The sequence below is a fragment of the Lepidothrix coronata genome, unplaced genomic scaffold (genome assembly GCF_001604755.1).
Source record: "Lepidothrix coronata isolate B3197 unplaced genomic scaffold, Lepidothrix_coronata-1.0 Scaffold167, whole genome shotgun sequence".
NCBI lineage: Eukaryota > Metazoa > Chordata > Aves > Passeriformes > Pipridae > Lepidothrix > Lepidothrix coronata.
Window position 1 is genome coordinate 362,150 of NW_016690347.1, and position 11,985 is coordinate 374,134.

General features: G+C 39.3%; 1 long non-coding RNA gene across 1 annotated transcript; it reads right to left on the minus strand.

The window, feature by feature from the left end:
* Positions 1–1,577: 1,577 nt before the first annotated feature.
* LOC108504537 lies at positions 1,578–2,914 on the minus strand. Its single transcript, XR_001877162.1, has 3 exons — positions 2,820–2,914; positions 2,406–2,408; positions 1,578–2,210 (listed from the first exon to the last, which is right to left on the minus strand). It is a non-coding gene; the product is annotated as an uncharacterized LOC108504537 (long non-coding RNA).
* Between the last annotated feature and the right edge of the window lie 9,071 nt (positions 2,915–11,985).

Consider the following 11,985-nt stretch of genomic DNA (forward strand, 5'->3'; position numbering starts at 1 on the left):
CTGGATGAGGGCCACCATGTTCACTTACATTCTTGTCCTTAGTAATACTACACCAGATTAACAGAAAAGAGGTGGCACAAGAGGCAAGAGAAATCCAGACTCCCACTTGGGGTTTTCCATTGTGTTTTTTCTGAAATAGCTTGGTTCCAAGCCTTCAATCATTAGTATGCATCCAAATTTTGTATACGTGAGCATGATCATTCACTTCAGTGGGAATGCTCCCACTGGTAAAATAGTTCATATTAAGTATTGGAAGGACTGAACCCCGCGTGAAATGGTGGTGTTTCCCACAGCTTCTCTGTCCTCTGCATGTTTTCAGGTCATGTCTATCATTTTATTGCCACATCAAGCTTTTCCTTGGAGAAAGAGTGGTGCTAGGAGGCAGCACGTTTAATTTTGTCTATTGAAAAAAGACACGATATACCTGCAGAAATGTAGTCTGCAAGACATGTAAAATAATCCTCCTATCCTACCTTAGCCTGATAAAGTTTCAGCTGGAGTCCACAATTTTGGGCATCATAATACAAACGAAATAAAGAGAGAGTCTGGTGGTGAGAAAATCAAATAATCAGAAGCTTAGAAGACATCACTATGGATGCAGAGGATGTGGCATGAAAGGAATTTGCTTAATCTGGAGAAGACAGAGGGAAACATGACAACGAACTGCAAGTATGCAAAGGGATATCACAAAGATGAAACACTTTACTTGATTTCCATGTAGACATGACAAAAAGAGATGAAACACACTTGCAAAATGGGAGCCTGATAACTCTTAATATTTTAATAATTTTCTAGTTTCAGAAATAGGACAGCAGTGAGCTATTTTTGCGTGGAGAGGAAGGATGGAGATGGCAGAATCTTCATGGAAGGCCTTCAGGTAGACATCTCCAGCTATGAATAGTCAATCCTGTGTACTGGCAAGGGGATGGTTAGAAGACCTCAGGAGGTCCCATCCAGCCCTATCCTCTGTTAATGTAATCAATAAAATCCACATCTACATTCTAAGAGCAGGAGTCTTATTACTGGCAGTAGAGAAAATGCAGAAAGGACAAAACCATTGTTTTCAGACCTCAAACGGAGCTTGTAAAGCATCAATAATGTTCTCTTTTGACCAGTGAAAGATAAAGAAACAACTTGAAAAGAATAAGCACAAAACTGTAATATGACCTCTCAGGAAAAGATTTTCTTCCTACTCCAGCATCCCTTGATCATTTTTCCTCCTGGTCTTTGGATTTTATTTTAAGGTGGAAAAATGGAAATGACACCCCTATAATGACATTAGGGCAACATACTTAAAACTCTTTTTTGCCAAAATTATTTAAAAACCATTATATGTTTATAATTATTTAATTTATAGTCTTTGCTATGTCCAAAAGACAGGTAGCAGACCTGGGAACAAGCAATACCCACTGTCAAGCTACACTGATTTGACAGGAACAAAACCTTGCAATTTATAGTGGAGCTCTTTTCAAAGCGAGTGGAAATGGGATCTAATGATATTCAAGTAATCTACTCAGGTTGCTAAGGCTGAGTGGAAGATACTTCTGATGGAAATCTGAGACTGTGTGTGTAATTAAAAATACAGAAATGAAAATATAATCTTCTTTTGTTATCACATGAATCAGCAGCTGCATGTTGCTTAGGGAGGAAGAAGGCTGCAAAAAACTAGGGAGAGAAACTAATGCAGAAGACCATAAAGAAATGGAGCTGTCTTGCTGTCTTGCTCCTAAAAAAAAAAAAAAAAAAGGAAAAAAAGTTCAGCATGGATCCATATGGTGTGAGATTTCTCTTCTGTGACATTTTTATTAAGGTTATGTATATGACCGTTCATCTTCATTCTGCTGGTGCTAATTGCTGTCTATTGGACCCTTCGCTACTGTGTACAGAGAACACATGCTTCCCCTCGACACTGCCATCACTGCGAGTGCACTGGATTGTTCTGCTGTCCTCAGATAGGAACCTGCTGCTGCTGCCTGACCGCAACAGCTGGGAATATTCTGCTTTTAAAAGCTTATCTTGTTGATACTTGAGTTGAGCTATTACACAGTGGAACAAGCAAACAGAATGAATGGACTCTCTGCGGGCAACTTATGGTAACAAAAAAAGTTTACATGTGCTTTTGAATGTGTCTCTTGTCTTGGAATTGACAGTGATGTTTAGCATAGATGTTTCCTGCAACAAAATCATGATGGTATAGAGCCAGGAACAGGCTAAAACAAAACATGCTCAGAAGACATGTTCAGCACTTATGCTCCTTTGAAACTGTAAGCAACAATCCTGCAAAGATTTACTCATGTGAATGGTCCCGCTGAAATGCAAGGGAATGCTTTTTTCTCTAGAATGGCTAATTTGATTAAGAATTACTTTTATGCACAAAATTAGTGTGTAAAGCATGTTCCCTCCACCTTCTATGGAGCTTTTAAGCAATCAGCCCAAGAATCAGGTTATTTATTTACCAGCATTAGGTCCATGAACACACATATATATTGCATTTACAAGCAGATCAGAGCAGAGAAACACAAATATTCCCATGTTATGGTTGGACCACCCAGGGAAATACAGAAATCTATTAATTTTGCTTATCACTTAGACTCCAATTTAACAAAACATCTAATGGTGTCATGAATTTTTCTGTCATGAAGGAAGTGTTACAATCATCTAATCTGACTTCCTACATAATGTAGACTAATGTATGACTTCCCCAAGCAATTCTGACTTATACATCCATACATGTGATTTCAAACTGTAAAAGTTAGCAGTGGTAATAAGAATAGTTATCAGACTTAGGTTCATGCAATTAGTGATTCTTAAACTGTTACCTTAACACATTGCCTTTTGTGAATGGTGCTGCACTTAGCCATGCCCTGAACTACACACCAGTCTGCCTACAGACTCCACATGACCTCTAGGCAGGAAAATCTCTCTTCTGAAGTCTTAATGGAGGTGTTGTCTGAGCAAGCACAGACCCTGAGTGACATGTGCATTATTCTGTGCATGGACGAACATCTGAAAATTTGGCTTTCAGACCACACTGGGCAATCTGTGAGAGTTGAACTTGACACCTAACAGCCAGATGTACTGGTAACTTTGGTCTCACAGTGGTGGTGATTCTTGCTGTAGGACCACTGTTTTAACCCATTAACATCAGTTAAGTGGCCAGTTGTAACTGACACAGGCAATTGCTGGATACATGGCCTTTCCCTGCTTTCTTGGTGGCAATTTAGGCTAAAGGAAAAGCTATTTTCTTTCTCTTCCCAACCACTTCTGCCTTGTTCCATTTTCTCATTTGTGCTTATGCAACTGTTTATATGAAAAAATGAATTAAACTTAAAAGTAAATCCATGTATTTTCCCATGCTATTAAAAAGGTGAGAAATTTCCTTCAAGACATATTGATATATTAAAAGATAATTTGGAGTCAATACAAAATGAATTCTTATTTTCTGCTTTTATCACTGTAATGAAAAATTGAAAATTATTTGCATCTAAAAAAAATAATAATTTGAATACATGTACAGACTACTTTCACTCCCTGGCACCATGTAATGACTTTGCAAGTATATTTAGTTCATATTTGAAATGAAACTGTTTCCAAAGGAAGTGATGAGAACACTTGAAAACTGAACATCTTAATTATCCTGCTATTTCTTTCCTTAGCAAAAAAAAAAAAAAAACAAAACCTCTAATTCAATGAAAAAATATTAATTTTTACACATTTTCTGAAAATAACCCATTTGCATCATTCATATTATTATTACTACTATTATTTGTCCAGGCCTCATTAAGAATAAGTAGCACCTATTGTTATTGCTAGCCAGCAATAACAAATACACACACACACATATATATGTGTATATATATGTATATATAAGCATGCATGTATGTATATATATGCATGTATGTGTATATATATGTATGTATATAAATCTATAGTTAGGCTAGAGATGGCGTAACAGGTTATTCTGAGGAGGAGTTCTCAACTACTGGCCAGAGACAAATTTTTGAAGGATACCAAGGTTACTAACAACTCCAAACATCATTACCAAAACAAAGCCAGAGAGAAACAACAACAACAACAAAAACAAACAAACAAACAAACAAAACCACCAAAACCCCAGCAACAACAACAACAACAACAAAACCAACTAGAAAAATAACATAAATTCGTAACATTTTAACTGAGATATAAACCTGCCTGTGGTGAATAGACTACCTTGTGACTTTTTTAGCTGTACTCTAGGTCCTGGCCAAATTCTTGTGGCACATTTTGATTTTGGGGGCTGTGATGCTGCCTGGGTAGGTCTAGATGCAGTATCCCAGACTTTTTTTACAAAACCAGTGGTTTTGTGTGNGCCCCAGAGTTGGCTACATTTTAGATGATCAGGTTGTGTTCACATTTTTATTTATTTGGACAAAATTGGATATTACTGTTCATTATCTTTAAATTTTTGTGGCTACAAATATACCTAAAAGTTAATCTTGAGTAACATTTTGCTGTTCTTTTCTTCGTCTTCTCCTTTTCTTTCTTGTCTCTAGCATAATTGTCTTTGCCCTCGTGTGAATACTTCTTGCCCCACAGGCTTCTGGCATGACAAATCAAATTACCACCTTTCTTTGTTCCCACGTGCAAGAAAACAAAGTTGTTGTCCTTACTTGGAGAAGAGAGAATACCAAACAACACATTTGGATAAGCACCTTGTCAGCTTTGAAATGTCTTGTAGAATTCTGTTAATGTTTCTCTGCCATGCATGAGGCTTGCATCAAGTGTCTTTTTCAACAGCATCACTGTAGACAACCATTTATCAGGTGTATATTGTATGGCAGTGTGGTGTTTGGAAATTCCATTTGCCATATGTTATTCATGATCCTTGCTCACAGCCTTCATTTGTCAGGGGATTTAGAACTCAGCTGTGTTTAGTTTTTGGGGCTTGAGAACAAGTTGACCCACAGGCAGACACCTAATGATATAATTTGTTCAGTGCAAAAGGTTTGACTGCCCTCTATCAACCTTTATGCAGACAACTCCTTTGAATACAGTAATGGATGACAATATCAAAAGCATAAATCTCGGCAAACTTCAAGGTTTCCTGGAAAACATGACTCTTAAACTTTAGGCACATAGACATTTGGCACAATGTCAGAAACATTCTGGACTATTCATTTATCCAACTCTGGCCAAAAATAACCAAAGACTCTATGTGTCTGTTGACTTGTTTTGAAATACATTCAAAACGGCAAAGAAGTTAAAAAGTAAGAGACCAGCAATTGAGAAACAAGACTTCTGAAGTATGAAAGATCCTTTTCTGTATCTTACAACATGTGGTGCTAACAAGCCAGGTCATGTCCCTCTTAAAAAATTTTGTCTGTGAACTTAGTGTGGTTAACTTAGTGAGTAGAAATTACATAGTTTAGGTTCCTTATGGTTTTAGAAGGTAATAAATAGAGACCTTGCTGGAGGACCTGCTTCAGAGGAGAAAAACATGGTGACAACTGTGGGCTCATGCCTGTGAGTAGGACAGAGCAGCCAGGATAATGGTCTTCTTCTCAAGCCTGGCTGACTTCCAGAGTCACAGTTTCACTTTTTTTAAAATCTGTCCTACTCTTAACTTTATGCCTCCTGTGTGATGTTCCCTGGCTTTTTATTCTTCCTCTTCTACATATACACCTTCTACTTTCCCCTGCTCTACCTCTACTAGCCAGAGGAAGAGAAACCCATCTTCTTCTTCTCTACTCAGCCTCCCTTTGTCTTTCTCCTTGGCATGCATCCTCCTCTCCTAAGCAGAGCGGGTGGTCAGGGAACACTGCAATGTTACACTTTCTCATTCTATTTTGTCTTGTCATCCAGGCCTCTTGCTGCCCTCCCTGGGAAGATCTATTGCTGTGCCAATGGACATCTTCAGTTCCCGAATGGAAATGTGGCCTTGATTGCACATGATGTCACTGTTAGGACTTCAACCTTTCCATCACTATTAGGTTTCATTTTAAATTATAAGCAAATAGGAGAAAAATAAGCTTTATTTCTTTTTTATTTTTTTTAATTATTGTCAAGACAGTCTCCTTACGCAACTTTAGTAGCACCACAGATATGTGAAGTTGGCTGCACTGTTCCTCACCTTTCCTGCTACATATCCAGCTCTGCTTTTAACAGCTTGAGGTTTTCTTCATTAAATCCTTTTTCACCCCCACTCTTGCCAGAATGCAATATCCCAACGGGAGTGATCAGAAAAGAAGGGTAATTATTATAACTTATGAAAAAGCCATTTGCTTTGTTACTGCTTCGTGCTATTCCTCTTGTTATTGAGCAGATGAAGAGTTACAGTAATTTGCATTTTGATTTTTATCTACGCAATCTCTACTGAAGAAAAAAGCCCTTATTTCTGTTTGGAGCCCTTGGCTGCACTGTGTAATCCCTGTAATAGTGCCAATAGCAGTAATGATATGACAAAACATAAAACAGTTTTCCAAAAAACACAGTGCACAGGCTGCACAAGTCATTGCAAGGGATTTGTGACAAAGTGGCTGGCAAAAGGAATGGTATGTTCTGGGTTTCACCTCCTTCTACAGATGCACATTTGAAGGTGCAACAAGGTTTCTCTCCAAAAGCCAAGCTGCCTCTGAAGGAGGCAGGAAGAGAAACTACACTCTGCTCTTGGAAAGAAAATATTCTGTAGGCTGCAAACACTGGAGTATGGCTTTTAGGTACTTTAAGGGAAATTGCACTTTTTTTAGTGTAACTGTTCTATGTACATGAAACAAAGGTGTCCAAGGAAGGCCAAGAATAGGTAGTGGAAAAGAAGTAAAGACAGGAGCAGACTGGGAGATATGGAGGGAAAAGGTAAAGCAGACAGCAGGCTTTTAATTTCATATCATAGGGCAGTAACTCCTGGCCTGTATATAGCTTGAAGACTCCTGTGTCCATCTCAAAGATAGACCTACAGTAATGTTGAAGACAACCTTTTGTGTTTGAGAGCTTTTCTGTTTTCTCCAGCTATAGAAGCTCCTTTTCTAACAATCTGACAAGAAATACTTATTACTACTCCAAATAAAAGGTGATTAAAAATGAGCAACAAAGATTATTTCAATATTCATGTAGTGGGAATACACATGTATCAGAGATGTCTACTGTTACTTATCCCCGTCAGGTGCTTACTGCAGCTACTACAGCTGTGTTAGCGTGAATACATGAACATAGCCAGGCTTACAAAGGAGTGTGACATCTTCACTAAAGGAATGGTCTGGTACACTGGGCCCAGAAGAAGCAGCATCCTGCTGCCAAAGAAGAATATCTGCCTTGCTCTGTGGTCCTATCGGGTAATTCACTCTTCTACTAAAAAGTCAGATTTTGAGGTGGAAAGATAATGAGAAGTATCATTGCTGTATTTTAACATTTGGAAATGGGAGATGTAGAGCTCCAGAAGCTGGCTCATCTGAAACTGCTGAACATGTGTGTAGTTTGGCTCTGCTCAGAGCACAAGTTATCCCAATCTTCTTCTGTGAATTATTTGGCAGGCCTTCTTCCCCTGCCCCTACAAAACTGACAATTTTCAATAGTTAATCTCAGCTCTGAAAATTCCATCCTGATTCTGCATATAGACTTGATATAAATCAACTAGTTTCCTCCAGTGAACCTATGCTGGTTTCTGCCAGCTCAGCATCCAGCTCCGAGTATTTCCTCATACACATTGTTCCTTATACGCATTATTCCTTCTCGTTTAATCAGTCCTTGCTTCCCTCTCTAACCTAGCAGAGTGGCAAATTTTAGTAGGCATGTCCTAATTTCCTTATTGCAAGTGAAGCTCTTTCTTTTCCTTTCAGATTCCCTGCACAGTCTGGCAGGACTTCCCTTCTCTTATTCATCCCTATTTCATCCTGAGAGCACCACTAAGGCACAGTATTGACAGGCATTTTCATATGCTGTATTCACCAAAATATAAGAAATATATGAAGCTAGTAGAGAGCATCCAAAGGAGGGTAATGAAGATGGTGAAGGACCTTTAGGGGAAGCCGTATGTGGACTGGCTGAGGTCACTTGGTCTGTTCAGCCTGGAGGAGACTGAGGGGAAACCTCATTGCAGTCTACAACTTCCTTGTGAGGGGAAGAGGAGGGACAGGCACTGATCTCTTCTCTCTAGTGACCAGTGATAGGACCTGAGGGAATGGCATGAAATTGTGTCGGGAGAGGTTTAGCCTGGATATTAGAAAAAGGTTCTTCACCCAGAGAGTGGTTGGGTGCTGGAACAGGCTCCCCAGGGAAGTGGTCACAGCATCAAGCCTGAAAGAGTTCAAGAAGTGTTTGGACAATGCTCTCAGGCACATGGTGTGACTCTTGGGGATGATCATGTGCAGGGCTAAGAGTTGCTGGGCTAAGGGTTGGACTCAATGATCCCTGTGGGTTCCTTTCAATTCAGTGTATTCTGTGATTATGGGGAAACCTTATCCCATAAAACAGATGACTCTGAAGCAATTGGATTTGGGTAAAATATTTCTGCTCCTGGATAATCCGTGTCAGGACAAAACTGAGATGCACTGAGGGAATCCATTGCAGAGTAGTAGTTGCTAGCCCAGCCTCCTGTAGAACTCTCTGGTCCCTTTGAGGGAAAAGTGGAAAACTCACTAGAAAAAGCCCTATTTATTAATATAAAAGTGAATGGGAAATCTTTCAAGTGAATCAAGATGAATCTGAAAGGCTCTTGCAGTGTCTGGTTTATGAAAGGTATTAGAAGTTCATATTTATTCAAGGCTTCACACACTGAAAGCTGGTGGAATGACAGCTGGCGGCAGAAGGCATTTTGTCCACTGTTGCTTATGGAGGTCAGGCTGGATTCTAGCCTCAACAGTGCTTTCTTTGAGGGTTGACTACTTCTATCTTCAAAGGAAAGTGATGGCAGTTGCCACCTGAAGCCTATAATAAGTCAAAAAAGAAGAGAATCTTTTGAAACAACCTTTGGAAATGTGAGGGGAGTGAGCACAGTGGAAATGGAGGCATGAATGAGAAGCATGGTCCTAATCAACATTTCTGCTCTGGACTTAGTCTGGCAGATAGACCTAAAAAGTCATAGAATCATCGAATCATAGAATCAGCTTGGTTGGAAAAGACCTCCGAGATCATCAAGTCCAACCCCTGATCCAACACTGCCGCGGTTACCAGACCTTGGCACTAAGTGCCACATCCAGTCTCATCTTAAAAACCTCCAGGGACAGAGAATCCACCACTTCCCTGGGCAGCCCATTCCAATGCCTGATTACTCTCTCTGTAAAGAATTTCTTCCTAATGTTCAACCGAAACCTCCCCTGGCACAGCTTAAGACCATGCCCTCTTGTCTTACTGATAGCTGCCTGGGAGAAGAGACCAACCCCCACCTGGCTACAGCCTCCTTTCAGGTGGTTGTAGAGAGTGATGAGGTCTCCCCTGAGCCTCCTCTTCTCCAGACTAAATGCTTGGCTTGGGGCCTATTTGCAATTCTAAACAAATATTTACTCAGTCTTGACAAGTTCATTAACTCTTCATGTACATATGCAGTGTACAACCAAATCATCAAAAGTTGTTGACTGATTTTTAACATATACATGTGAGGAAAGTGTAAACTTTTCATTTCATTGAGCTTTTATTTAAGTGATTTGGCATCTATGGACTATGATCTGTCAATTTGCACAGCAGCATTGCAATCAGTGGACCTAAGGTGAGAAGTTCTCAGTAATGCAGGCTTTGATTGTTCACCTTTTGGCATAGAGTTATGACTTTAAACTCAAAGACTTCAAATTGCAAAGATTGTTCCTTTAGCTAAGCATTGTAAATCATGACAAACAGAAATACAGTTTATGCCATTCTAATCTATAGAAAATCACAGGAAAATATTTTAAATGAGCCAGACACATGCAATTTTAACATCTATGTTGGATGAGAGTGCTTAGGAACAGACTATTACCTTGGAGTTTAATAAAAAAGTCCTCCAAAGGAAAGATTTAATAAATCATGCTCTCCCTTAATGACTGGAATCTGTGAAGTAGTGAGCAGCGAGAAGACTTGCTGTGAAAAGAACTCAGCACCTCACCCTGTGTAAGGATTCTGTAACAGAATATCTATTTTTCTATGTACTTATCAACATGTGAATTAAGTTGGGTGCTAATTGTGTGTGCTGTGGAGGGTTGAATATATTATGCAGTTAGAGGGTTGAACATATTATGCAGTTACTATCTATTGAGTGCTATTATCTTCCGCCTTTACGAGAATTTTTAAGTTCAGTTTTTCTCGTGATTCATACAAAACCAAGTAATTCTTTCCATCAGAGGTTTCCTGCATGAAGGAAGCGTGACAATGGCACACAGTAGTTTATAGCCACTTTTAGTAAAGCAATGGACTATGGGCAACTCACATTTCTTATCCTTCCAAGGTCACTTTGGAAGATACTCCATGGGTTTGAACAATGTTTTCTCTGTTTCTTTTAACACAGAGGTCTGAGCTAGATTTTTTCAATTATTATTCATCTCGTTTGAATTGGCTAATTCTGCTAGAAACAATAAGGATCAAACTTTTTTTTTCCTAGAAGATGCTCTGCCTCCTGCTGTCTCTGAAGCCAAGCAAATAATAAGATATGCACAAAGGCTGCCAACGTCTTTGGAGCAATGGTTGTAGTCAGTTTAGGAAATTTAGTGTGGGTTCCCTCATGAAGAAAACTTTTAGTGGGACATATAACAAACAATGGAGCTTTGGTGTCCAAGCTTGCTCTACTGCTGGAGCTCCTGTCTCTCTTTCCAGTCTGTGCTCTCTGCTCTTCCGTCACTTTTTAGAGGGCAGTAAATGCACTTTAGAGCCCAGCTTACTAGGATGGAGGCAGTCTTGCCATGGAATTCATTGGTTACCTGTCACATCTAAAGGTATCAGTGGCAGTTAAAAAGGACTATTTGGGGCTGGTGACTATAATTTATTTAACCTCCTATTAAATCTGAGGCTGCAGTATACATACATGCATAGGTATTATGGCCAAAAACCTTCTGAAAGATTTCTATTTATAGCATCTAGTCAAACCTATAAGAGGAGATCTTATACAGAGGAGGGTGTGTGGGTGATATGACAAATGGCTCTGATTCTTGAAAAGGACTACTCCTCTCCTCAGGGAGAGGAAATATAATCAGCACAAAAGCAAGTAACCATAACACGTACATTTAATATCTTGAGTGAGGTGGATTTTTTCCTCAGGGCCTTCCATGAGCCTTTGAATGCCCTCTATATCTTCACAATCATCCCACAAAAAGGCAGCCACCCTGCCCTGCCAGAGAATGCAAGCACTGAGGGCTCTGCCTCCTCAAGCCAGACTGAAGGGGAGAGAGATGGGAAGACAACACGCTGATACAGGGGAAGCAAAGGAAAACAGAGGGAGAGAGATGTGAAACCTGATCCATCTAATAACATCAAGACTGATAGTGATTTTCCACTCTATCTAGTAGGTCAAATGATCTTATAATGCATATTAGAAAAAGATGGAAATATCTTCATTTTCTCTCAGAGTCAATATTTCCCTAGTTGGAAATTAATCACTGTAAAAGAAGTTTAAGGGGAGGCTGTCAAGGTTTATTTAGGCTTTAAAATAACTTCTTAAAACACTGGCTTTTGTTGTTGTTGCAGGTTTAGAGGTCAGAGTTTCCCTCCACAGCATTCTTCTCTTGACAAATGAACTTTTCAGCAGTCAGCCAGGTATTTTTTTATTTTAAAGTGACTTCTTGTGTGTCCTGCCATAAGCAAAACTCTGCAGATATAGTGGAAAAGGTAGAACATCCACAGTCAGCTCTATTAGTGTCTTATGAATCAAGATGTCTTACTTTTTTTTCTGATTTTTTTTTTAGATATCATTGCAGTGAATCTTCATCTACCAACCTGCCACCTGATTCTAAAGCAATTAGATTTTGAATTTTTTGAATAAAGCAACACCTTATAAAGTTGCTAATTCATGGAAACCTCTGGTAGAATGCCCATATTCATGGTAGTGGG